Source organism: Pezoporus wallicus, unplaced genomic scaffold, assembly GCF_028554395.1.
Source record: "Pezoporus wallicus isolate ANWC-B61680 ecotype Strahan unplaced genomic scaffold, APGP_CSIRO_Pwel_v1 contig_3952, whole genome shotgun sequence".
Lineage (NCBI taxonomy): Eukaryota > Metazoa > Chordata > Aves > Psittaciformes > Psittacidae > Pezoporus > Pezoporus wallicus.
In genome coordinates this window covers 1516528-1543010 of record NW_026635034.1, presented here as the reverse complement: position 1 = coordinate 1543010, position 26483 = coordinate 1516528, and the positions used below count along the sequence as shown (strand labels likewise).

Genomic DNA, 26483 nt, shown 5'->3' with positions numbered 1-26483 from the left:
TGCTTAATTTTATGTTCTCTTTATTTTGGAAGCCTATAACACCTTTCAGGTAGACCTATGGCAGGCAACGATGGAAATGGGCAAGGTTACAGACCCCTGCCAGTGCCAACTGGCACAGGGGCACCAGGAACATTTTAAATTTGCTAATCCCCTCTCAAAAGATGCAAATTGCCAAGGCAGTTTTAATGCCAACTTGGCTGCTTCTCTTCAACCAAAGAATTTAATACAGCAGAGGTCCCCCGAGAAGGGAAAATAGATTAACCCCCCCCTCCTAAACTTTGGTAGCTGGTTTTACATACTGCGAGCCTCAGGCTGTTACTTGAATTTCACTTCAATCGTTTACTGCAAAGTATCAGCTATTTTTTTTCCTATCCGCCTGGTTGCTCTTTAAAGGAGAAAATTTCATTAACAAACCATGGATATAAAATATGAAATCAGAGATCAGCTACTGCAGAGGAGAAGCCAAACATCACTAAAAAGGATTAGTTTCTTTCACTGTCTAGAAATTTCTCATGGAAGACCTTGGCTGCCCTTTTGATATTAAAACTTCCTAACAAGTATTACACAGGAGTTTTAAATTAGAACTTGCTGTCATTGGGACAGTTATAAACTCTTAAATATGTCCCTCTGCAAGTTGAGCTCCTGCAAAATGCATGTGTGCGTGGTGGAAATCACTGGGAAATGGGTGTGTATCTGTGGAAAATTGCCAGTCGGACCCATTAATTACAGCAGGAGTTCTGCCAGCTGATTTATAAAATGAGCACCCAAGTTACTCCAATTAATTCCCATAATTCCGCTCTGGATAGTGAGCCACTAGTCAAAGTAAAATAAAAGTTTTTGCTCCCAAGTGTGACCTAGGAAAACCAATTTTCTTTCCTACCGTGAATTCAGCAGAGTTCCTCTGGTTTATGCTGGGGGAGAGGATCATTGCTTCCCAGGTTGCTTTCTAATTAATAATTATATATAGTGCAGTTGGGCAAGGTTACAGGCCCCCTCCAGTGCCAGTTGGCACAGAAGCACCAGGAACATTTGAAATTTATTAATCCTTTCTTTTTTTTTTTTTTTCAAAAGATGCAAATTGCTTTAAAAAAAAAATAATACAAGAGAGCAGTACTGAGAGTTTTAGGCACAATCGCAAGTCAGGGACAGAGGCATCTCTGCCTGCTACTAAGAAATGTTGTCAGTTCCATTTCCATGGCTTTCTTTTGCCCTTTACCTTCTGATATTGGCCTCATTCCCAGCCATCACCTGAAAGCCTAAACAGTGTTCCAGGAAGCTATAACGTGCTTGTGTGTGTGTAAGGACTTTTGGCTCCCTTGGATGTCTGTATCAGGTCTAGGAATATATGAACTGTGACTAGCATACCAATCACTAGAGGTAATTGGAAACTCTATTTTCCATGGAAATTTAAAATTTGTATGTGAAAAGTCAAATCATTTTGGTGTTTGAGCATTCTGTTTCAACAGGACATCAAGGTTTTCTTGCAGAGTGAACGTTTTATTTCAAAGGGGGAGAAGGAGAAGAGTATATTGTTAGCTCAGAAACAGTTTCAGACTTTCAAGAGAAATTCAAGCAGGCTGCTAATAACACTTCAGTGGTATCTAGCATAATTGAAAACTCCACTGGAGCCAATCAAGTTAAGCCAGTGTAAAAATGGTGCAAGTGAAAAGAAGCCAGTCACGTTAAAATGGAACAAATGTATAAAACCACACTTCCTTTCCACCTGTTGTAGAGGGTCTTTTCCCCCTTTGCTGGGGAGTCAATCTATTCTTCATTCTGTTTCAATTCCATTTTCTAGTTCTTAAGCCCATGAGCAATGCAGCCTTTTCTGGCTTTGAATGTTTTATAAGCATGAGTGAAAAAGTACTGACAATATTTTCCTAGAAAATAGTTTTGTTCTAAACATACAACTTCTGGTTTGGAGTTTAAGGTATTTTCTTTCAATGTATGAGAGTGGAGTCAAAAAGAACCTGACTCTACAACCTGTTATCCAATACACTAGGTTTTCCAGAACAACTTATTACATCTGTTCTGTATCATCATATCTTAGGGGGGGTTTGTGTTCATGATGCCATCATGTCCCAAACCCACAAACAACATGAAGTTTACTCAGGTCAATTACAAATCTTCCCTTCCTCCTAATTTTTTTCTTTGTTTGTTTTATTCTGTTTCTGACAACAATAATCTCCTTTAATTGCCGGTTCTGCCAGTCACACAATGGACCTTGCCTTCTGTTATCTGACCAGTAGAGCTCGTAATTAGTGCTTAATTATAGTTTATAGAGCTACTTTGGTCTGATAGGAAAAATCTGCTTTGTTACAGTCAATGAAGTATTTAAAGCTATGTCCAGGATTGGGATAGGTTTATTAAACACTTGGGTAAGCAATAATAAACTAACATTGATTGAGCAACTCGATAGCTTTCTTTTATGCACTGGTTTTAGGAAAAAAAATAAAAAGATCCAGATAGAATTAAAAATAACTTGGCATGGTAATGGAATGTCTCCGCTAAGAACACACGGCTGCCAGTGGGGTCTATCACATTGAATGTAACTCAATCTCAGCTCCAGAAAAGAGCACTTTGCAAAATATGTGGCAGCATCATTGCTATTATCTGAAAAGGAGGAGGGAGAAAGTATTCACTAAGGTCCTTCAGTCTGTTCAGAGCTAAATAAAGAATGATACTGCTGAGCATGGGTGTGTTTCTAAGGGAAGCTGCCAGAACTAATGAAAAAGCATAGAGTTGATTTTCTTTTTAATTTTGCTTCCCTGCTTTCCAAGTCTTTCAGGAGAAATTGGAGATTGCCCTGAAATCAGGACCATTTTGAGTTTTACACAGCAAATTCTGATTCAAACACATTTTATCTGCCTGCAGGTGCCCTCACACCTATCAGCTAACTGAGACAATATTATTCTAGGCTTGGTTCCAGTAGGTCTGCCAGGCCACACAGACTGAAATGGGGAAAAGCAAAATAAAATAGCAATTTTTGAGGAACAGAGGAGGGAAAAGATAGTGCAACATCATTTCTTACCAGTTTTCATGGCAGGCAGTAGCCTGTCCAACCCCATCATTCACCCCTCTATATCAACACAAAGATTAACAGGAGGTACCTTTTAAAGGACAAAATTATCGTTTTTTTTCCACCAGGTTTTCTGAAGGGAAATTATTTTAAAGATCTGCATAAGAATTCAGTATATTCTCAGTGGGGGGCAGGAGGGGCAAAACTGCTTGTTGAGTGGGTTACATGTGTCAAACCCAAACCACCAATTATTTCAGTCATATTAGTTCCTCTCTTGATAAGGGTGTTTTCCTCAGTTCTTTCCTTCTCTCCCAAAAACATAATACATGTTTTCATACCAAGTTATGATGAGATTCCCCCATTTTCAGTTTGATGTGGGGCTTTTTTAGCCTTTGTTGGGGGAGGAGAGAGAAAAAGAAAGGGGAAAGAAAAAATCTGCAAAAACAAAATCACCAAAGAAGGTTTTTCTAAAGTGACAGCAGCATCCTTCCTTGTTTAGCTGTGGACAGATGGAAGGCCACTGAAATGTGCAGCTTCAGTCTATAGCCTGTTTATTTCTTTCATAAGTTTTATTTCTTTTTCAGGGAGGCTGATTTCCTCATACTTGAAATAAATAGCTAAACAGATGATTTATTCATTACAAGAGGTAGAGCAGTGATTATATTTGACCTTTTTTAATATACCTGGTTGTGGTTATTTAAACAGACTCGGATTAGAACAGGATTGGACATCTCTGAAAGTTGCATTTGTCCTGCTGCTATTGAGTTTGCTTCTGTCTCTTCCCAACCGATGAAGTCATATTGTTATCAGCAATATATATATAATACTGTAACACGGTATCACTATATCTTGGGGAAGTGGAATTTGCACAGGATGACTGTGCTGAGCTCATAGATGAATTTCTATTGTCCATTATCATTTATATCTAATATGATCCATTCTACACAGCTCGTCTCTAATCCCCATGCTTGTTAAGGAGCTTAAAGAGTAAAATCAGTGATTTTGGGGCCTTTTGGAGTTCAAGGTCAAAGTGATTATTTCCTTCTTTTTTTTTTTTCTTTTGAAAGGTATGGACCCATCACCATTTCCAAAGTCCAATTCTTTCCTGGTTCCCTAATTAGAAACTGTACCAAGAGCATATCTGGAGGCTTTTATACATGAGATCAACCCCTTGCCCTGGGACCAATTATGGAAAAATAGCTTTACTCATTTCACTGTTTGAATACCCGATGATCACACATGCTGTCGTGTTCTACAGTGAAGCCACGATAAAAATCATACCATTAGCAATATTGGTCTATACCATTATCATAGTTTAAAGCAAACATACTCACACCAACACATAAGCCCATTAAGCACCCCTTCCACAAATACAGACTCATGACATACACTTGCATGCTTGAAGTCACATGCCTGGAAACTTATAGTAAAATATAATCATAAGTTAAAGTCACTATCAGATTTTCCTCTCTTGAATACTTCAGACTTTAGCAAAATGCAGGTTTTTGGAAAACCCAGGAAGCCAATAAAAAAAATAATATCAGTTGTTGAGTAAAATCAGGTATTTCCACAGAAAGTATGTGTTTTCCATGATTTGTTGTTTAGTTAAAACCTGATCATTCTTAGGTACATATAACCATTCCAAAGTCATGCAAACTGCTAGTATAAAAACATGGTTACACAACTAAGAGCTTGAATTACTACTTTACAACCTTTATAGCTCTGACACATATATTAGGACATATCAGACAGGTAGGTATAGATATACATATGTAGACAGGCACAAAGGCAAGTCAGCAATAAGCGTGTGAACCCATTATCAGAACATGTCCTTGTGCATAAACATAAAGCCTCCTGTAACAAGTGATTGCCTTTCAAATTTAATCAGTATTTGAATGAGTTAAAAAAAAAAGGGTCAGAGATTAGAAGGGATTGTTTAGGATTCAGGAGAGAGCTTTATGTTCCCCATTTTCAGAGCTGATAAAACATATAATGCGGGAATGTCCCTAAAATGCTCTTATTGCTCCCTCTGCCTATCAGCGCTTGGTCCCGAGGTTGATGCTCATGCTGCTGATCTGAGCCCTGGTCATTGACCTCCTACTAACCTCTGTAGTAACCCACAGATATTTAAACCAAAGGCACACTGTGGAGTTAGGCCTGATCTGGTGAGAGACAAAATCAGCTCCACGGGGCTTGAGCCCATGTCCAAAGTGAGGGGTACAGGAGAAACCCAAGGAGTCCTTTACTGAAAGGGTTCTTCTACGCCATGAGTACTGGAGACCTTTGCAAGGACCTGCTCTATCTAAAAGCATATTAGGAATTCAGATGAGGCAGTACCAGCATTTATCAGACATTTAACTTTTAAGAAAGTGCTGCCTAAACATGACTCCATAAGTGGCTCCATGCTCTTGAAATGCTGCTGAAAGCCTAATGGAGACTGCTCCATTACTTTCACCAGCCTTGTTCAGTGCTTTACCACAGGACAAAACACTTGACTTCTCTCTTTTTTCTTTCTTAAAATCCATAATGAAGACCAAATACCACTTCTCCCATTAATTAGCATGGATAGAGAGTCACAGACCCCCTTTGATCCTTTGAACTAGTGTTGATACTCAGAGCCTACTGCATCTAAGCCTCTAAGCCATTCTCAGTATCTATCCTCCTCCTTCTCTGCTGTGCACAGCTTAAAGGAAAGGGTTGATACTAGGTCAACAGGGTCAGGATCTGCTGTAATCCTGAAGGAGAGTTCATGGTAGAACCTGAGCATATCAAGCCAAAAAAAAAAAAGCTTTAGATTACTACTCACACAGATCTTTTCTGAAGTGATTTACCCCTAGGTTTCACAGTTCTCCCAGGGCAGGGCATCCTATAGGAATATCACAAGTAACAGACTCCACAGCCATATTATTTCCTTAGGATATTACCAAAACAAATCCATCCATGTAAAAGAACTTCAGTGGCACTTAAGTGGTCCAGGGGGTCAGTAAAGAGCCAAAAGCACTATGGCTGGTTCAATCTGTGAACAGTCTGATCTGTACATCTGCACTGCCCGAGTTGTTTTTCCTTTCAACAGGAAAACTCTCCCCTCCACCAGCTGCCAGTTCTCCAAAGGCATTTAGTATCATAATGCTAATAAATACCTCTATTCCTGTGCCAAGTCTTGCTGAAACTAACCAGAAAGTTCAAAACTTATGAGGGAGAGAGTGGCAGATGGATGGACAGAGTCAACGATACGTTACTAAATATTAACAGGTTCTTCCCCAATGCCGTTTTAGCTTAATTACTCATATCAGCACCTTCTCAACTAAACAGATGAGTTGCATCATGGCCAAAAGATCATGAAATAGGACCCTTGTTGAGGCAATAAGGGGAAATGGGTAAAGGAGTTCATGACCTTCAATTTGAATCATTCCTTACCAGCTTTTTAAATTCAAACAACCATTAAAAGTAATTCCAAACAGATTCTATCTGCCATAATAGTGACTAGCATGCCCAAGAGATGGTATTTAAAGTACCTAGTCACCAAATTTCATAGTGCTTTATAAATCAGTATCAACACTGTGAGTTACTTGTGAAAGCAAACTTGGCCTCTTGCAAATTCTGGGAGCAATTCTGAGAACGTAGATATGTTTCTGTCCACTTACATCAGCCCAGCAGCAAGGTTAACCTAAATGCCTGGAAATATTTAGTTTTATAAACCCCACCAAAAAGTAATTCAGTGAAATTACAAAGGGGAAGTAGCTATCAAGCTACTTACATTTCATTTCAGAATAAGGGGTGTCTGTCCTTGCCAGTCCCTCTATCTGGGGGCAGAAGAATAATATATATTCTTACCATGCCAGAGATGGGAATGGGAGACACATTGTAAAGGCAGCAATGGGGAGGTCAGTTGGGATGGATAAAGGCAACAGTCCAGTCAAAGCAACAAATATCCATCCAGCTCATGTCAAAAAAAGAATTTAAGGCTTGTAACATATTGACAAATCCCTCACCAAACCAAACTGCAAGTTGCAACTTGAAAAGCTGAAGCATGCAAACACTCGCAAAATAGACCCTACAGCCCTGATTCCAGCTCTACTAAGCCAAGCAGGTTACTACTACCCCTTTGCATGAAGCACAGATAGCTTATTTCTGAGAAATCATCTCCCAGACAAAAACGGAGAGGTCTTTCCCACCTCTATAAAGGAAAAATGCCACTTTCAGGCTTCCAACAGGGAAAGGGAATAATAAAGGGGGGAAAAAAAGGTTTATAAATTATAGAAAGCAAGTTGACAGTGTGTCCTTATAAATATGAAGATTACCTGTGCTACCTTCATGAATCTGAAAAGTCACAGTTTAAAAAAATATTAAAAACTACAGATTCAGCAAACCGAAAAATAATGGGCAGGTTTTGCTGACCAGGGAATAGTCTGCAATTTAGTTCTTTTCTTGTTTAACATTTACTGTATATTTCACCATCCAGAAATAATATACAGGAAAAGCCCTGTTTTTCACAGAAAGGTCCCACTATTGACAATATGAATATCACAGTGAAATACAGTCTGATACCTTGGAATATCCTCTGAATCTATTTAAAGTCCCCAAGGAAAATTCCTCTTTTTCTAAAAACAAAGATATTTGTTATGTCAGCCACTATACATTGACACACAGATATATATGAGTCTGTGAGCCTGTATGAAAGTCACACGCACAGTTTCTTGCTTACAGGGTTACTATTTCTAATAGCTCACCAAACCACAGCATTAGGACTGTTTATGGATAAAGTGATGGAATAGTCAGTTTAAGAAACACACAAACATGCAAATAAAAGTGCGTTCTTTCTCTTATCCAATGCCTATATACACAGTACATTTTATACTATAAATTATGCTGATCTCAACTGAAGAATCTAGGCAATGCCATTACTAACACTTAATCCTGTTCTAATCCATAACAAGTGTTCGCTTTAGGTTGATAGTTACTGGAGCCTAAGGTGTCCCATCTAATAAGCGGTTTGAAGTGTCAAAAAGTGCTTTAGTCCCACACTGAAAGTTGCAGGTCAGGATATTTTCCATCAATTTAAAATAGATAAAATGCTCCATTACAGAAAGTCCTTTTGAAACTTGAATGGTAATTAATTTCAGCAAGTTTGGTAACAGAAAAAAATATATCCTTTTATTACGAGCACAAACACTGAAATGGGTCACTTAATGCTTTCAGAACTTCCTTCCTTGCAGTACTGAGGAGTGGAGAATTAAATTGAAGCTGGCCTTCTTTAGCTAGAAAGGACTGAGAGTCAGACTTCCCTGAAAATTTCCCTTTTATATCTGCTGAACACAACTTTGGTTTTCTTGGGAATTATTTTTTGAAACACACCAAGTTTTCTCTATTAGTGCTGTATAAATATCATCTCCAGTGCAGAGCCTGGAGGGAGTTCAGGAGTATGACTTAATCAGAATAACTAACGTGTTCAGAAGTTTGGTTTGGAAAGTAGCTGAGAATACTGAATACATTCAGCCAGCCCTCCTCTGATTAAATAGCTTCGTACTTTACAAGGAAGACAAGTTCTCTTCACCATAAAAACGAATCTTTCCAATCTGAAACGGTGCCCACCAGATCTGCGTTTGTCTTCAAAGTCCTGATGAATTTTGGGAGCATGGAAATAAAGAAATGTAAGGAAAAAAAAAAAAAGGATTAATAATTTTGAACTATTGAGCAAGGTTAAAATTTACATTTTCAATTTGGGAGATGAAAAGTTTTCAAATGATTTTCTGCTGGGGGGAGGGGAAGCAGAAATCACTTTTCTTTAAATAGACCCTTTCTATAGAAAAAAAAAAAAAATCTACTTTGTTCCCCAAAGTTTGATTTCCTGTCAGGAAAGCTGAAATGATACTTCCTGTAAGCCAACATTGAATGTTTTTGTCCAGTTTAGATTAAAGTTTGTGAATTAATCCCACTAAGCAAAGCTGGAGCTAGAACTGCTTTGTATGGATAAACAGTGCTAAATGCACAAATGAAGACTATAAACCAGCTGTATCCTAAGGAAATAACCAAGCTGGAATCAAACCTGAAGGATTTTTGCAGTCAATACCATTTTCTTGCCCTGCTTCTAAACCACACAGTGACTCTGGAGATATTCAGTGCAATCACCCTGGCCAAAGCAGTTAGCCCACCATAGTGGCACCAGTTCCAGCAACCTGTGGGTGAATTAAAGACATGGAACTGCCCTGGAGGGATGTGACCCAGCAGATTTTCAATCAGTCATACAACTTCCTGATGCAGTGGCCTTGGAGGGGTTTAAGCAGGGTGCAAGCGGAGTGCCTCCGTTGTGAGCTGCAATTGGAGTTTGTCATTTTATCTCTAAAGCTGTCTTGTGCTTTCCCCTTTTCTCATTTATGCACCTAACATAGTATTTTCCACAGTGTACATTTCTCATCTAGTAAACACCTTGACATTTCTAGCCCAGCTCTTACAAAAAAGAGGTATGCAAACATATTCCTTCCTTCCAAGAGCAACTTGGTGTCATTTAATCCCTTGAATCATCTTTGGTTACAGACTGCTTTTACTCCAGCTTCCATGAGCAGATGCAGCAGCCAGACTAGGGATGCTCATTCCATCACACCGCTGTGGCTCTCTGCCTGCCCTTCTCCCTTGAGCCCACCACCACCGGGCTGGTAGATGGTCTTAGAGCACCCCACCACAATTTGGGACCTTGCTCCCAGTTTAGCAGCTCTCTGAACCCTGGTTGTATCAAACCATCTGCTTGTGCTGTGTGAATCCAGAACAAATCCCAGGGGATCAGCAAATGGCTTTTAAAAGTAACTTGATCAGAGAGTTCAGTTTTGCCTGCATTTGTTACACGGCTTGGAAGGTGGTGTGTTTAACGTGGCATGACGGACTGCGGACAGGGTTGCCCCACTGAGCTGTCCTCAGGTGACAGATGCCTGGAGTAGGGACAAAGGGCATGACGTGGGGGGAAAACTCATGCTCTTCCACCAAAACCCACCCAGACCTTGCTCCTTAACCTCCAGTGATTCAATAGACTTTAATATGGGCAGGGGAAAAGGAGGAGGAAGTCAGGCTCCCAAAATTGAGTTTATTCCAGGTAATACTTCTTACACAACAATCTGTTCCTTTCAGAAAGACACAGATTAGGGAAGTATTTGGTCAAGGGGCAGTAGAGGGCACTCCAGGCCAGATCAGGTTAAGTTTTGGTCACTTTATCTTTCCTTGTTGACGTAAATGCTCCAGGCCATGGCCTGGGGTTTTCCTGCAGAAATGTGTTTACAAGCAGGTCAAGGACTTGCAGACAGATAACCATTAGCAAAACAACTTTTCTATTGACAAAAGAGCACAGAATAGTGTTGGCAGATGAATTCTCTTGTTTCATTAAAAGGAAAGATAGAAAGAAAACCAGAGAAGTTAAATCAGAAGGCTGGAATTCATGTGATTCTCATGATTCCCATTTTCCAGCTAGGATATAAGATCATGACTTGTCCCCCCATCCGCTTCCAAAATGACACTGAGGACTTATGCCAAGGTGCTGTATTCAGTAATAAATTGAGCTGGGATTTACTACTGGTTAGCAAACGTGTGAGGTTTGTTAACATATTTGTTAACTCCAATTCTGCTTCCAAAATGAGGATCTCCAGCCTCAGGAAACACTCAGCCTGGGAAGCTTACCTGGTTTCAGGTTTCCTTGCAACCCTCCATCCCTTTCCTACCCCCTTCAGCCCTTAGCGGGTTCATCAAAGGTTTTGGGAAAGTTCAGGAACCATTCGAGCAAACCCTGGCCAATTTATGGGTGCATAAAGCACATGAGAGCTGCAGCTCAAGGCAACCCGAACAGCTCAGGCTCAGTTTTGTCCTGGTTCAAACCTGTGTCTGCTCAAAACCCTGAGAGCTTAAAGTCAATCAGTGCCAGTGTTTGTAACCAACCAAAATTGCTACCTCTCTACCCAAAAGCACTGTTCTTCATGCACAGGAAAGGACAGGATTTTAAACAGCCATGAATGCAGCAGACAAAGATTTTAACAGTAGTTAGAAAAAAAAATGCCACTCGAGAACCACTGTTATTTGCTACCTGTCAGTCAGGGTTAGGATATAACCAGCGGGGGAAGTGGCTTCTCGGAAAGCCTTGTTCAATCTTACTGGAGGAATTTGTGGTCTATTCTGTATACAGTTTGTGGTATCTGAGTCACGACCTGACTCTAAGACATGCTGGATTTCAAATGACAAACGCCGTCTCTCTGACGGAGGCCTCCCATTAGTCAGAAACCAAATGTGTGTGCACTGGGGAGAGCTGGGACATTCGATGCCCAAACAATAAAGCAAGCAAAACAAAATGAGCTAAACCAACTGGAATCAGCAGAAGAGGGTTCATGAAATTTATCTGTCTGTACAAGCAGGTTAAAATTCAGCCAACAGTGCAAGCAGCTTCTATATGAGCTGGAGGGGAAGACTGGTGTGTGCCTTTAGGCACATAATCATGCCTGTGGTTTTACACACAATGCAGGAAAAGTGAAATTATTTTCAAGGACATGCTGGAAACTGGGCAGAAAGTACAGATGGATTAAGTCTGAGTTCTCATTAAAATAGTGACTCTCCGTTTGTTTTTTTTTGAGTTCCTTCTTGATCTTCCCTCCCCATCCCTTTTCTCACTCACGCACACAACCTGCCTTGACATCGACAAAGGGTCAGGAGGCTGTTGCTAACTTTTGCCTGTGGAAGCTGGACGATGTGGCATGTGCAGGCTCAGCATCGAAATACCACTCAAAACCCCTGCCTTCACCCCAACCCTCCCTTTTAAAGAGACAGACACTGTGAAATAAGCTATTTTTCAAGGAAGAGCTGCCTCGTCTTTATTAACCAAGACATTAAGTGCTACTCCATTGCAGTAGCATTCCTGCTTCTCCAAAGCCACTTCCCTCCAGCCCCATTAATACTATTAAAAATTCAATAACTTTTTCTATCACCTTTGTTTAAATCATATTCCTTTATGAAGTATAGCTATTAAAAATGCCTGTAAACTCTTCCTATTGAAATGACATTTTAAAAGGCTTGATTTGAACATGGCTATGTCACTTAAAGTGGAAAAGTTTCTGTGAGTTCCCTTCCAAGCTGTTAAAGATTAGCTTGATGTAGATAAGACTATTCCCCAAACTCATTATCTGTCTTCAAAATGCACCTTAAGGACTACTTAATAAAGTCAAGGTTACGTGAAGAGTATTTCAGTGAAAACCAGTGAATGACTATTAATAAATCTGCATTACAGATTGGTTATTTTGTCTCTGTCTTTCATCTAAGCAATAGATGATCCTTCTGTTCTTTTTTCTTTTTTAACAATAAGCATGTGTTGCCTCCTTGTACAGGTCACCAATGAATCAGAGGCAGCAGCAGTAGTACAGACCATTTTACCATGATTACAAATTAATGTGGTCTACACAAGCAAAATATTTTACAGAGAAGGGTCACCAAATAAATTATAAGTATTCCTGACTGGGCCAAGCTTACATTTAGGAAGAAAATCATCATGCTGCTTTTTGGATAACAGCATTTTTATTTCTCCTGAAATCTTGTTTCCTATTTATTTCAATGTTATAAGCATGAAATGTTAATCCCATGAGTACCAGTGCCAAAGAGCAGTAAGCTCCTCCAGAAGTGAAACACTACAACTTTTTGAAATATGAATAAATCCTGCCAAATAGTTTTCCTAAAGCCTTCTCATCTGTTGTCCATAGCACTTCAGAGCTGCTTTTTTAAGAGTTTGGCTGGTGTTGTACAGCTCTGCAGTACCCAGTGCTGAGGACTGCCATAAAGCTTCATCATCACCTGTTTCTGACAGAGCAGATTGGGAAGTTTCTGATGTCTAAGGACTGGAGTCTTATCTTGAAACTGGTCTCATTGATCACACAGCAAATGGCACTGTTCTGCCCTAGGTTCACATGCTGGAATAGTTTTCCCAGAGAGGTGGTGGATGCATCATCCCTGGAGCCATTCAGGCTGGATGCAGTTCTGGGCAACCTGATCTAGGTCAGATGTCCCTGCTCATTGCAGGGGTGTTGGACTAGATGAGATTTTAAGGTCCCTTCCACCCAAACAAGTCTATGAGCTTCTTCCCTACTCCTCTCTATGGAGAGGGTCAAGCTGCTCCAGAACACACTCATATTTCTCCCTGTGGACATCAAGGTGAGTAACATGGGGCTACTGGAGAGAGGGAGAAAAACCTACCCCAGCCAAGCTGGCTGGAAATTTGGACTGGAATTCTGAGGATGAACTCAGGCTATCTTTTACATTTCTCAGTACCTCTAATGTCTAAATACTCTTTGTTTTTTTAGAACTATTTTTGGTTTCAGCTGAAAGCAGTCAACACAGAAGTTCACAGCTGTGTATGCAGCAAAAGGAACCACACAGATTTTTTGCTAGACTGACTTGCGGGAAATTGTTGATTCACTCTACATGGAAGAGCTCCAAAATACAATCTGTTACCTGTCATTCAACTATTCCAGAGGAATTTGCATAACACAAATGTGTCCATATTGGCCATGCTCTACCTTGTCCACTAAAGATTAGACTGATTCAAGGACAGAAGGAAATAAAAATGCAAATGCCTGTATATAATCACTAGCTGCCCCTTTCCTTTATCTTTAGATAGAGTTCCATGAACTCTATGATTGTTAACTATGGAACATGTATTTTTAGAGATGGGACTATATATTTTGCCATCTCTTGTACTGGGGCCCCTCAAAAACTTTTGGGTAAATCCACAGGGATTACTGCACAGAACTGAAATCCTACTCAAGTCCATGCTCAGGGTTTGCCAGATGGAGAGCAGCTCTTGTCCAATAGTCACATACTTTATTAGTATGCTGCTGAACCTGGGCCTCTCAGCAGGGTATTTTGCCTTGATCACAGTAAATTTAAATACATCCACAATGCCAGCAGAGGCGAGCCTACCTCAGTGTGCATGTACAAGCATAATAATAACAGCAGCAGCCAACAATTTCTCTACAAAAGGTTGGATCTGTTTACAAAACACAACACAAATTTTAACCCTGAATTTAGGTCCTTCAGTTTAGGGGATTTGCACAAAAGTCATGGGAAATCTGGTAATTAGGAGACAGGCCCTTGTGAGTCTCCTTATTTTACTTTCCAGATGAGATGCGATTCACTCTGTGCTTCACCTTTAGGAGAGAGGACTGGGGCAGGACCTTGCAGTAATACTGAGAGCTCATGTCATCGCTGCTTGGGAGAAGAGCTGGGCCACCTGAATTATCCTGGAGGAGAACTCTTCATTTTTTTCCACAGATAGCAAAAGATTTTGAACAGGTGAGCGGTATCATACAACCTAAACCTTTTATTCTGCATTTCACATCTTCCTGGTTTACCTAAAGCTCGTGCTACATTGAGTGAATTAGGAGGTTGATTGAAAAGTACATTATATAGTAATTACCTGCAAGATGTGCACTTTAGAAGTAAAGGTTTAGGGACACAGGAAAGGCATATAATAAAGAGTGGTGTGCTTTGAAAGGTCTAGGCAATGCTGCAAGAAATGACATTACCTCACAGTTGTCAAGGCTCAGAAGTTTTATTACCAAGGAATTTCACTTTTGCCTCCTATTCTTAACACATTGACCAGTTCTGGGACTGAGAGGATTTGCTGATCTAATATAGATAGTGATTCCGTAGGTTTGTTCAGATTTATATAGACAGCACCCTGGGATCAGGAATTACATTTAAAATGTAATAAAATGTTCTTGTGCACTTTTACTCACAAATACTGTACTTAAAAAAGTAAACATCAAATAATCTCAGATATCTTTCAAGAAAATGTTGACATAGCTCCAAGAGCTCATACAGATGACTGAATAGTTTTCTGAGTAAACTTAATAAACTCATATTCTTATTCTTTCAGTGTAGCATGAAGTATCACATCATGGAGGAGACAGAAAGCTGAGCCATATAATTTAGCAGAAATCTATTTTAAACATATATTTCAATGTATGAAGATGGAATATAGACATTTATATAGGCATGTTTTTATAGTATTTACAGTCTTAAGGTTTAAGAAATGATAGCAGTTAAGTTTCCCCCATGTAAATGAATTAAATTCACATTGCTAAAAATATGTCCCTGTTCCTAAAGTGAGACCTCAGTCCTTTTCCACTCAGCAGCAATTCTACAATAATTTCAAGGGGCAGGATTTGACCCCCTAATGTGTTCAGAGGACTTTGTGCAAGTTAGGAGTTTTAGCACAATTGCTCCTCTAAGTAGTCAAAATGATTCATCTACATTATCTGTCTTTATTAAACAGTCATTTACCCTAGTGAGTCCCACTCAAGGGAATCTTTATTATTCAGACAAGCCCTTACAGTCATAATGACACAAAATATATAGGAATGGTTAATAATACTGTTATTCCTATGTCTGTGGGTAAACATCAGCTGATAATTTTATCTCAACAGACAGGAGCAGAAACAAAAATCTACAGTTTACATAAGCAGGCAACCCATAATAATGTGCCAGAGGTCTGGTGACTACTTTAAAGCAAGACAGACCCCTGGGAGACGCCAAATTTGGGTTCTTAATATATTTTGCCCAGCAACATAAAATGAAGTCTTTCTTATAAGAATTAATGAGACTGCTGAAGACTGAGCAGAAGTATCACTTGAACTCTACTGAGTCTGTAGCAGTGCCAAAGCTGGTGGCATGACTATTATTATCAACCTAAAATCATTTAAGAACAAAATACTAAAAAGTATATTCTATGTTATAGAACCTGCTTATATTCCAGGTTAGAACCTACCCAAACCATTGATGGTGCCAAGGCCACCTCCAGCTGAAAAAAGTGCCTTTGCAATCATTTCTTCCTCAAAAGACTACCCGTGGACAATGCAGCTTAATAATATTGGCATGTCTCACGTCAGAATCCAAAATTAAGTCTGAAGAAAGGCCTCAGGGAGGCCTTTTTGTGGTTGGGAATATCTACAACCCTTTGAAATGTTCATAATAATGGCAGTCAGGGCCCCCACTTCTAAGTCAAGGGTAGGTGGAAGAAGGGGGTTTCCAATGCAACTTTAGTTTGGAGCCTCTTCATAGGATTAGGTGAGCATTTTCACCTCCAAGGCACTTCTAATTTCAGAAGTGTTGGATGCTGAGAAGGCTCTTGATCCTTCAACTCTTATTTGGTGGAACAATGTATATTTTTAAAACTTTTACATCACTTTAATGAAGATCTGGTTTGTTAAAGTCTTGAGGGAACAGACTGCTCATTTTGTGGCTTTTAATCATCTACTGAGGCACTGAAACTTCATGATTCATGAGGTTTTGTACACTTCTGTGCTTCTATGCAGCTTTTTTAAAGAAAAGATAAATTTTATCATCCCTCATAGGCTGCTTCAGATAACACAGGCCTTGGGGTAGCCTCCAAAGGCACTGTCCTGTATCAAAGCAGTGCAAAACACTTCATTTTGAAACTACAGCTGAAGCAGTCCAAAAGTCTGAGTGACATACTGCTAATTTTTCTCTCCTTCAGTTTTCAGATGTTCTGTGCCATCCCCCAGTGTAGTACCTCAGCCATGAGCATGTGAATTAGAGCTGTAGAATGAACACTGCAAGACTTTATGGAGTATACTGCTCTTTGATCTCCCTGGTTTCTGCACATAGATGAACACAGCAAGCTAAGCACAGCAATTAGCAGTAACAACTATTAACAGGCTTCACAATAGACACAAAAGGACACAAGTAGGTGGTTTACAGCATGGCAGATAAAAACAAAGTGGGTACTTTCTTCTGCACACCACTCCTACAGCAAGTTTAGGCTAAGGGACCAGAGGTCTAACTGGCAAAAATTCCACTTCAAGTAAATAGACCTAAAAAAAACCATACTGAATTTGTGGCTAGTCCCTGCATCAGACGAAATACATTTGTCTTGTCCTTAACAAAGACACCTATGAACAAAATTTATGGGGATAACTATTCTTGGCTTCAGTTCTGACTTAAGACTGAAGAAATCAACATGGACATCACCATAAACACTTAGATTTCCATGCATGAGGAAATCGAAAGGAAAATCAGACACTGACTGCTTTGCAGAAGCATAGTAATTTCCATTGACACTGCTGCCCAGGGAGAGGGTGTAAGCAACAAAAGCAGTTATAGTGCTCAGCGACACTTTACAAGCCCATCCTCTACCCCAACCAGCCCTATGAAAACCGAAGGAGAATACCTTAAGCCAACCTTCTGCTATCTGGCTCTGGTGCTTAGACCTCAGCAGACCTAAGGACGGAGCTACGTCATGTCTGGAGGTTGTTCCCTGTAGACCATTCAGCTGGGTAGCCCAAGGTGTATCCCATCACACCCACTCCCTTCCCAAACACTTCCCAACTGCCTGGGAAACAAGAGCCAGGGCACAAGTGTACTGTGTGATAGTTCCATACTGCAACTATGATAGATCACCCAGCCTTTTCATGCTGCTTTAACAGTAGAAGCAGCCTCCCCCTTGTCCCCTATAAGCCTGTAAATGACGGGGCCACATTTGTTTGGTGTTGTTTTGACAAACAGCACATGCTGATTAGCACATCCCCATCAGAGGATAGATTTGCAGACATGGCCTAACAAAATTCATTTTTCAAAACAAATACCAGCCTTTAGAGACAACTCATAAGAGTATTGCATCAGAGATATCTCTAAAGCTGACATTTTCAAATACACATATTTATACTATACATACATATATATATATAGGAATAAGAAGCTGGAAAGGAAAAAAAGAAGCAATAAATCAGAGAACATCTAAGGATCTTTAGCCATAAGCTATTTCTTAAATCAGGAAGGAAAATATGCATTAATCAGAACATTAGCTCCTGACAGTGCAACAACATCAGGAACACTGCTACTGTACAGAGAGTCATGAATCACTGTAGGCCTACAAAACATTTATATAACTTTAACATCATCATTGGCTTTGATCAATAATATAACCCATGAAAGATAACAGGTTCATAACTTCCTCCCCCAGTGTGAACTCTGGATGTGTAAAAATCTATGAAAATAACAAAATAATAAGAAATAATTTTTGTCACCCATCACTATGTCCGAGGGCATCTCAAAGCAGGTTAGAGGCACAGGCTGATTTTCTACAGCCATTACAGAGTACAGTGAAATCAAAGCAGCCAAAAAGTTGTGCTGTAAACTCTGGGTGATGATGCACTGAACAATTTCTGCTGTGCACGCTGACCATGCCCTTCTGCTCATGATGGTGGGTGGGTTCAGAGGAAAGAATAAGATAAAACAAAGATTTTGGTCAGTAGAGCAATCCTTACATGAACCTCTGCAGCACACTGAATCTGGAGGAATCCCTGGGACCTTTTAGATGTTTAATTTTCTTGCTGCAGTGCTGCTTATCTGGGTTGGGAATCTTTGCAGAGGACAACTTTATGAGCATTTACTTTCTTTTCAGCCACTGACTTCAAATGCTTACTCTGAATAAATGGAGAACCAGAACACATGGATGCATACAAAATGTTGAGCTATATAATGCCCTCTGTAATGCCCTCCCTTTTTCTTCCCAATTAATAACTCTGGATGTTGTAACTAATCTAACTTGGACCTGGAAAAAGCACTTGGCTCATATCCCTTAATTGGTATCTTTAGCATGGTGGAGATAACTGTAAATTATCAAAAAGTCTGTTAAGTGAGGAATGGGACCCTGCAGCTGAAAGAGTTTCCATGGCCTTGCTACGTGCCAATGTTTAAGATTGAGTGCTTCGGTGATGTGGGAGTTATATTTAAAACCTCTATATACATTTATATCAACTTAGACTTAAAGAGACATTTTATCTTTTCCTCTCAGGGAAAAAGTGTCCTTGGATTCAGCTTCATTTAATCACCTTTTGTTCCAGCTATTGGTGAAACTTCTTATGGCATTGATTGCTTGAGGTTTGCTTTAATTCCTTCCTTCAAGAGTGAGTCATGCAACATATTCACTACTAAGACACAGTTTTGAGAGCTAGCTGGGGAAGCATGATGGAAGCAGATATCACAAAAAGATAAATTTTCCTTCCTTCCCCCCCTCCTTGTTCTTTCACCAAAACATGGTACATGGTTAAAATCTAACAGGAACCCAGTACGCTGTTGTAACACCCTCTCTTCGCATCTAATCTGTAGAACCAGTCATCTGATCCCAATTCTACTATTATTGTAACGGGCATAACATGGACTGCAATCCAGGGTCGGGATAAAGAGCACATAAAACCTTCAGAAACATTTGTCAAGATTTTTCCCTTATACTTACAGATGTTAAAACCAGAGGCACAGAAGCAGAGGACTCTTAACACATATGCTAACAGATACCAAGTGCTAAAATGATTTCTAATACGAAAGCCTATAAAATAAGACTGATATTTCTGTAAACACTTCTTTATGGCACTTTGTCCCCCATAAACTCTCCCTAATGCCCTGTGCTTTTTAATGTTATCTTTATCTTAAAATTTTCATAATCAGAATCACTAATACAGCTGCCTGACGATGAATAGAGCAAATATATCCAAAATTGTATAACAGTTTTGACAAATACTTTTCTTTGTTTGGAAAAGGCTCGCTTTAACTAATCAACACTAGCCATTATGTGTCTGGAGATGCTAATCACCTAGTATTTTTTCCGTTCCCTGATTGGAAGCCTGCAAGTTATTGTAAGGAAGATAAATGTGTGATTATACATGTGTTTGAATATTTCTCAGATTAAAAGTTACCCTTGACAAAAGTTGTATATGTTCAGTGATTCAAAACCATGTGTATAAGTATCCACTGTCTGAATATCCACAATAATTAATGATGTGATCTCCTTATATATGCTAAATAAAAGCTAGCACTATCATTCATAAAGATATCTGGAAATTTATTTTTGTTATTACTCAATTGCACTTTCAAAACTATTTCTCTCAACAGGAAAGTGAAAGTCTATAGAAAGCAAATATATATATACACACCTTATCATACTTAACAGATCTCCATATCTTAATCAGAATGAAAAGATGAAATAAGAAAAAACAAATCAAAGCTATGAGAAGACTTTCCCAGCAGCATCAATGTATCAGTTTCTCGACTGTGTAAACTAGTGTAAACCAAGTTAGGTGAACCTAACAAAACCAGCTCCAGACCTCTGAGCTTTTCTTAGGAAAAAGTATTTACACTTTCTGCTTAAAACAATTTTACAACATGACTGTACTCACATTTTAGGGGGTTCTTTTTTGTTTTTCAGTCATAGAGAAATGAGAGTTTAGGAGGAGGATTTTCATTTTGTTTTTAATAATTCACCCCAAAAATTATCCTCAACGATTATTTTTTTCCCTGCTAAATAATAAAATGAGAAAGCTCTAATGCCGCATGTCAAAATTCCACCTTTAACATATTCTGCATCACAGCAAGGTAGACTTTTGGTATGTTGGCTTATTAAAACATATATATTAATTTGGTTATTAGTCATATTAGCCTATAAAATTCACTTTGTTCCTCAGACAGTACAGAAATCAGTGGACCTCAACTGTCCTTAATTACTTTCTCTGAATGTGATAACTCTTCTCAGTGGGTCTGACATCCAGAGAAGCCAATGTAAGTCCACAGTCTTTAACCCTTTTGGACTAAGATATATACATCATATTCTCCCTACTCTTTCTTCTGCTTTCCTAAAACAACAGAAAATGAAAATAAATGTTTACAAGCCTTCAATAGATTGTGCAATATTGGCCCGTTACTGGCAGGATCAGGTTATGAAATCTGAATACATGAATTCAGGTGGGGTTTGTTTGTTGAGACTGTTTATGCAGTCTCACACTCCACGCAGTAAAGGTTTAGCTATAGACCGAACTAAATTTTAAAAGATAAGAAAGCTCTCTTAAGAAAATCTGGAAGAAAAACTTCATAGCTAATAGGATACTTGCACTTGAATATCTTAATCACTGAACACAATGTTATTGAATTGCAATCTCTTCCTTTGTCTTCCAGAAACTTCCAGAGTCACAGTGAAGTTTCCTGCAGTTTTAAGGTAGGGCTGTGTGAGAACTGTGTTTTTTCTCTAAAACAAAATAAAGACCAAAATCAGCTTTGAGAGCCACACTCTCACACACGCTCCCGCTCCCTCTCCCTCTCTCTGTTAGGCTTCATTTGATAGCTATGAACTGTGGATAAAGAATAAATATGGCTTTTCAGTGCCCTAGGACTCTCACCTGACTTATTTATGTCTGACCTGGTAGAACACCACTGACCTTGGAAAGTTTAATTGAGGCTGGGATTATATGGCACTGCTTGAGGCCACCTGAATTTAGAGGGTGTGACACACACTTTCTCTTACTGACTCTCTCTTATCTGCTGGGAGATGCACATGTGGGTGCACAGTCATGCACCCCAAATTGAGCCTAGCACTGGGAAAATACCTGCACTACTGTAAGCCTACAGTGTGCAGTACCATAAGGGAAAAGATTACTAGTGCCAGGTAGAATGCACAAATGCATAAGGGTTGGTTGGATTTCTGTGGGTCTGTTGTCTCTTTTCCTTTCACAGCATGTTTTCTCTGAGATTTGATTTTTATTGTTGACTCTTAACTTTTTATAACCTGATTCTGCCTAAGAACTGAGAGCTTAAAGTGTGAAGGAGAAAGAATTATACTGACACTGATTATTCACTTGTACATATCATGTTTAACGTTCTTTAATTAAATTTAATTAAAGCATATGATGAATGCTGATCATTTCACTCCTTTCAAGAAAGGAATAACTTCAAGAAAGTTACAGATGCTTAAAAATCCCCACATTGAAGTTAAATGTAAAGAGAGAGAAGGGGAAAAAAAAAATAAAGGGGGGTGGAAGAAAAAGATCCATAAGACTGAACTGTGGAATAAAATGAAATGGCATAGATATCTGTTAGCCAAAGAGTACTATCTTTCCTACTGGAGATTGTCCCTAGATGGATATAAACAGCTCTCATCCGGGTTTCTTCAAGGCAGAGGCCAACATAGACGTCATATTATGCATGGAGTCTTTTTATGGCACAGAATATTGTCCACTGGAGACCGAGCAGACACCACTAAGCAAACCTCACCTAAGGCCACAGGCAAGCATCAAGCCCAAAGGGGATTCCTCTCCCATCAAAATCACTGTCTCTTTTCCAGCCTGTAATGTATATTTTGCCCTGTCATTTAAAGTTTATCAGTGCCAAAGCCCTGAGACAGCCTGGCTTGAGCCAAACAGGTAGGTGCGAACAGTGAACTACTGGAAAGGTTAAAATATTCCTGGATGGAAGGAGTCCAAAACCTCCTCTGAAATCAAACAACTCCATAATGCTTTCAAGGCAAAAATTATCCATTCTATGCCTTATTTCTAATGTGCCGCCAGACTGAAAGTGTGACCGTTTTCTGTTTGTAGGTGTCATAGGAAATGAAATGAGGAGAGAGTTGCTGTTAAGAGCAACTGCAATTCCCCTACCTCTCTCCAGCAGACTATGCCATGAATAAGGATATCTTTTATTATTTTTATAGTTCTATGCAGTGATGTAGAGCTTACCCGAGTCCCAAGCAAGGTGATACCAAGATCTAGACACATTAAAATCCTGGACGAGCTGTCAATTAAATATATGCTCTTTACAATTCATGGTCTGATTCCCAGTGTCTACATTATTAAATCCACAAACATTGCCAGCTAGGGATAATTGCATCTGTACAGGAAAACATCCAAGATGGGTGAAGAAAGCACCACAGTAAAGCTATCTGCGGCTGTCTCTCATCACCAGTGACATCTTGCAGATGCTGCAGACAAACTGCATTTTTGGAGGTCTCTAGTGAACGGAAGGGATTTTAGAATGAATAACAGACCTCAAGAGGAAATTCTGCTTTTTCCTCTCTTTTTTACCAATCCCTCTCTTCCCACTTGGTGAAGCAGCAGCTTAAGCAGCAGCCCTTTCCAACAGCCAAGAATAACACCAGCCCATGGAGCTGAACTGTTTCAACAGAGCTACACTGCGCTCCACAAACCAATTCAATGCACTGCGCTGCTGCCATCCAAGAGCCTAGCTCTGAACATCTGGGAAGCTGAATACTCACTCAAAACCAAACATTGCCACTACCGATCACAGTAACATTTACACTGATTTTAACTCAATTTCCATCCAGTTCAACAGTCTTTATCGTGCTCTCAGAACTGCCGGTCAAGATTTCAGGATTCACTGACTTACTAATACTACAGTTAAGTCCCTAAGCAGGCCAGTAAGGCTGTCCCACAAGTGTATAATTAAGTCTATAAATTAAATATATATATTCTCATCATTAATCTGGACCTGACAGACCTTCAGTATAAACTGACTTGCATTTATTTATTCTAAATGGGAAAACAGCACTAATACAGATACAGTTCTGAAGCACTAGAGACAATAACAAAAAAAAAAAGTGTTGGGGAAAAAAAAGTAAAGGATTTTTTTCTGTGATCCTTATTTATTACATTTTTAATAGAAAGTCAGTGGAGGTCTTATCTGATGTCATTTGGTTTAGGTTCCATGGTATTTTTTGTATTTGACCAAATTCCCTTATCTTCTCATTGCTTGCGTTCTGCTCTGCCAGCATCCAGCAAACTGATATACTTATCTTCAATTTTATAATAAAGTTTTAGCTTCCACAGGGTAAAAAAAAAAAAGAGGAAAGGAAAACTGTGTCTAAGATACTAAATATATCAGGCATGTGCGAGTGTCAAGGAATCCAGCAGTTAACCTTCTTCTTACCATAGAAGCTTTAATTGTTAAAGACATTTGACTCACAGGCTCATGACTGTTTTTCTTTTATGCAAATTCTTAGTTATTGCTATTTATATGGTCAAATTAAGAAAACTGTTATAATCTCAGGCACTATGCAGTGAATATTTCGAAGCAAGGTTGGTGATCATTAGTTTTCTGTGATTGCAGTTAATAACCAAAGGTGAAAAGATAATTAGAAGTGACAATTCTGAGGCAGGGAATATAAACCAAGGACTAATCAGCAAGTTATTGTGCAAGTGTCCATCTTCTCTTTAGAGATTTATTCCCCACTCTATCATGACATTTTTTCCTTCTCTTTCTTCATTAGGTTTCACACTTGTTATGTCTCTTCCCTATCTCCTCACCACTCATTGTCTCCAAAGTTCTACCAAAAACGACCTGAAAATCAACATAAACATAAAAGCCATCTCCTTACTTACCCTGCTTGTCCATTTATTCTGCTTATCTCTTGTTACATGCGACCTACCTTAATTCGCTGAGAGGATGTCCTTTCTTGGTTGTACTCCTTCTTCAGAGGTCCCATCTTAAGAAGAGTCTCTTTCCTCTCTGTAGAAGCCAAAATCTGATTTGCAAAGCAAACCAAACTCTTTCAATCATCCATTTGCTTGTCCAGCTTATAACCAAGGCACATTTGCTAAGTGTTGAGGATGAAAACATAACATTTTTTGCTGGTTTTGATATAAATAAACAAAAGAAAATAGGGTAGAAATTGAAGCTAAAAGACCAGAGGTATCAAAGAGAACAGAGAATGAGAATGTAAGTCAGGATCTAGGTTCCCAGCTGAAATAAATCAGTCTCATCAGTGAGAGCGGAGCAACACCAATTTAAAACATCTGAGGATCTGGCCCAAGGTGAGCTTTATTTTGCTTTGATAAAAAAAAAAAAAAAAACAAAAAAAAAAACAACAACACACCATATCAATAAAACTGGAAAACAAAGAACATGGCCCTAGTACGTCAAGCTGGGCTGGGTCTGAAGAAAGGGAGCTAACTGGCTTATTATATAGATGTTATACTTTGACAAAATGTGACAACTACACCTTTTCATTTCCCCAGTGGCCTCCAGGAGACTTAAGATTTAGTATCCTATAGAACACTTTAAGCTTGAGAAACTTCTTCTTATGGTTTCTTATGAGTCCTGGAGGCTGTGAAAGAGATTACAATGCTTTATATTAACTTCTCTCAGCTTGCGAGAGATAAGCTAGTGGACTGATACCAAAGTCTCCCCCCTTTTCACTGATCTGCAGAAGTGGTACATCTGAAACTACAAGTTCTTCCCCTCTAAGTCAGAAAATGAGCCATTTGCAACAGCAGCTCCACAGTTTTTCACAGCCCTGCCAAGTTCCAGGCCAAAAGTGTCAGCATTGCCACGGCTTCTGATCTTGTGCAGCCATCAGTTGAAAATGTGCAATTTCCATGCACATCTATTCTGGGCTCAGTGCAATTGCAATCCCCAGGATAGCCAAGACATGGTGAGATCAAGTCTGCTTACTCTGTTTTGAAGTCAGGTTGGCTGAAAAATAAGAAATAAAAAGAAGTGAATAGTAAGAACCAAAAAGAAAAAAAAAAACAACTCTTGCATGTTTGCCCATCCTTCCTTTTTCCCCTACTGACAGGGTCTGATAAAATCCAATGGAATATTTTGCTGTGGAGTAGTAGATGAAAGAATAACCTTCTATGTCAGGCCTTTTGAAGGCTTGTATTACCTGCACATCATTCAGCTGTTCTCAAAGTGCATGCAATTTTTGCTCTGAGCACACAGTATAAACAGAGTCAGCTCTCCCCAATGTCCCACAGATGGAGATCCACAAAGACAATTTGTTGTGTGCCATCTAAGCAAGGGAGGTTGTTACACACTCATGTGCTCTGTTTCTCATGTCTGTATTTCAAAGGTTGGTCCTGATGTATTTATATTGCTTCTAATGAAATCTCTTAAAATCATGAAGTTCTGGGAAACAGAAAATTGACCAAACGCTCTGGATCAGTTCAATGGATGACCACAATGTCTGTTCTTCCCAAGATTCTTAAAGCAGCACAAGACTGGAGAGAGCTGGGCCCACTTTAGCTCCTGATTAAACAAATGTCTGAGACATGTTATATCCTACAGTCAAGACAAAATAGGGACATCTGTCCCTATGCAACAAAATCCCCAAAGCACTGATCACCACTGTCTATTGCTAACTCCAAAAATCCCACTTTCGGTAAACTCTCCTCCATAAACTGGAAGTTTCATACTTCGCACATGTGGGAAAACTTAGCTCAGGGAGGTGTCTTATGCCCCATTCCTTGAAATCAGAGTCTTTTAGGCTGAGAATTTCCTTTTGAAGGAAGTGGGAAGTGGCTGAGAAACACACTGAGCTGAAAGACCACAGGAGAAACACAACACCATGGAAGTATTAAAAAGAATTCAGAGGAAGCCCTGGGCCATGAGGCTACCAGCCAGTCCTGCTGTCCTCTTCAGATAAAGTGTTCTAAAGAAATAGGGCAAACAAGGGATTTTTTCATTATGTTTCTTCTAAGTGTGTTTACAGTGTGTCTTACCTGGAGGAATATCTATCTGGGCCAGGACAGATCTAGGTTGCTTCTTATCTAGGGCTTATGGACAGTTTATATTCTGTAACAGAATCTCTACCCTGCAAATGGGCAAGGTTACTTTTAAGTTTTTCCTGTGGTGGGAAGCCTCTTTTTCT

General features: G+C 39.4%; 1 long non-coding RNA gene across 2 annotated transcripts in view; it reads right to left on the bottom strand.

Moving 5' to 3' along the window:
- LOC130603677 (uncharacterized) overlaps positions 1 to 26483 on the bottom strand; it is a 92761-nt gene that overhangs the window by 19133 nt on the left and 47145 nt on the right. For both annotated transcript variants that reach the window (XR_008973255.1, XR_008973241.1), the window contains exon 3: positions 24261 to 25306. This is a non-coding gene — a long non-coding RNA (uncharacterized LOC130603677). The remainder of the gene's footprint in view (positions 1 to 24260; positions 25307 to 26483) is intronic.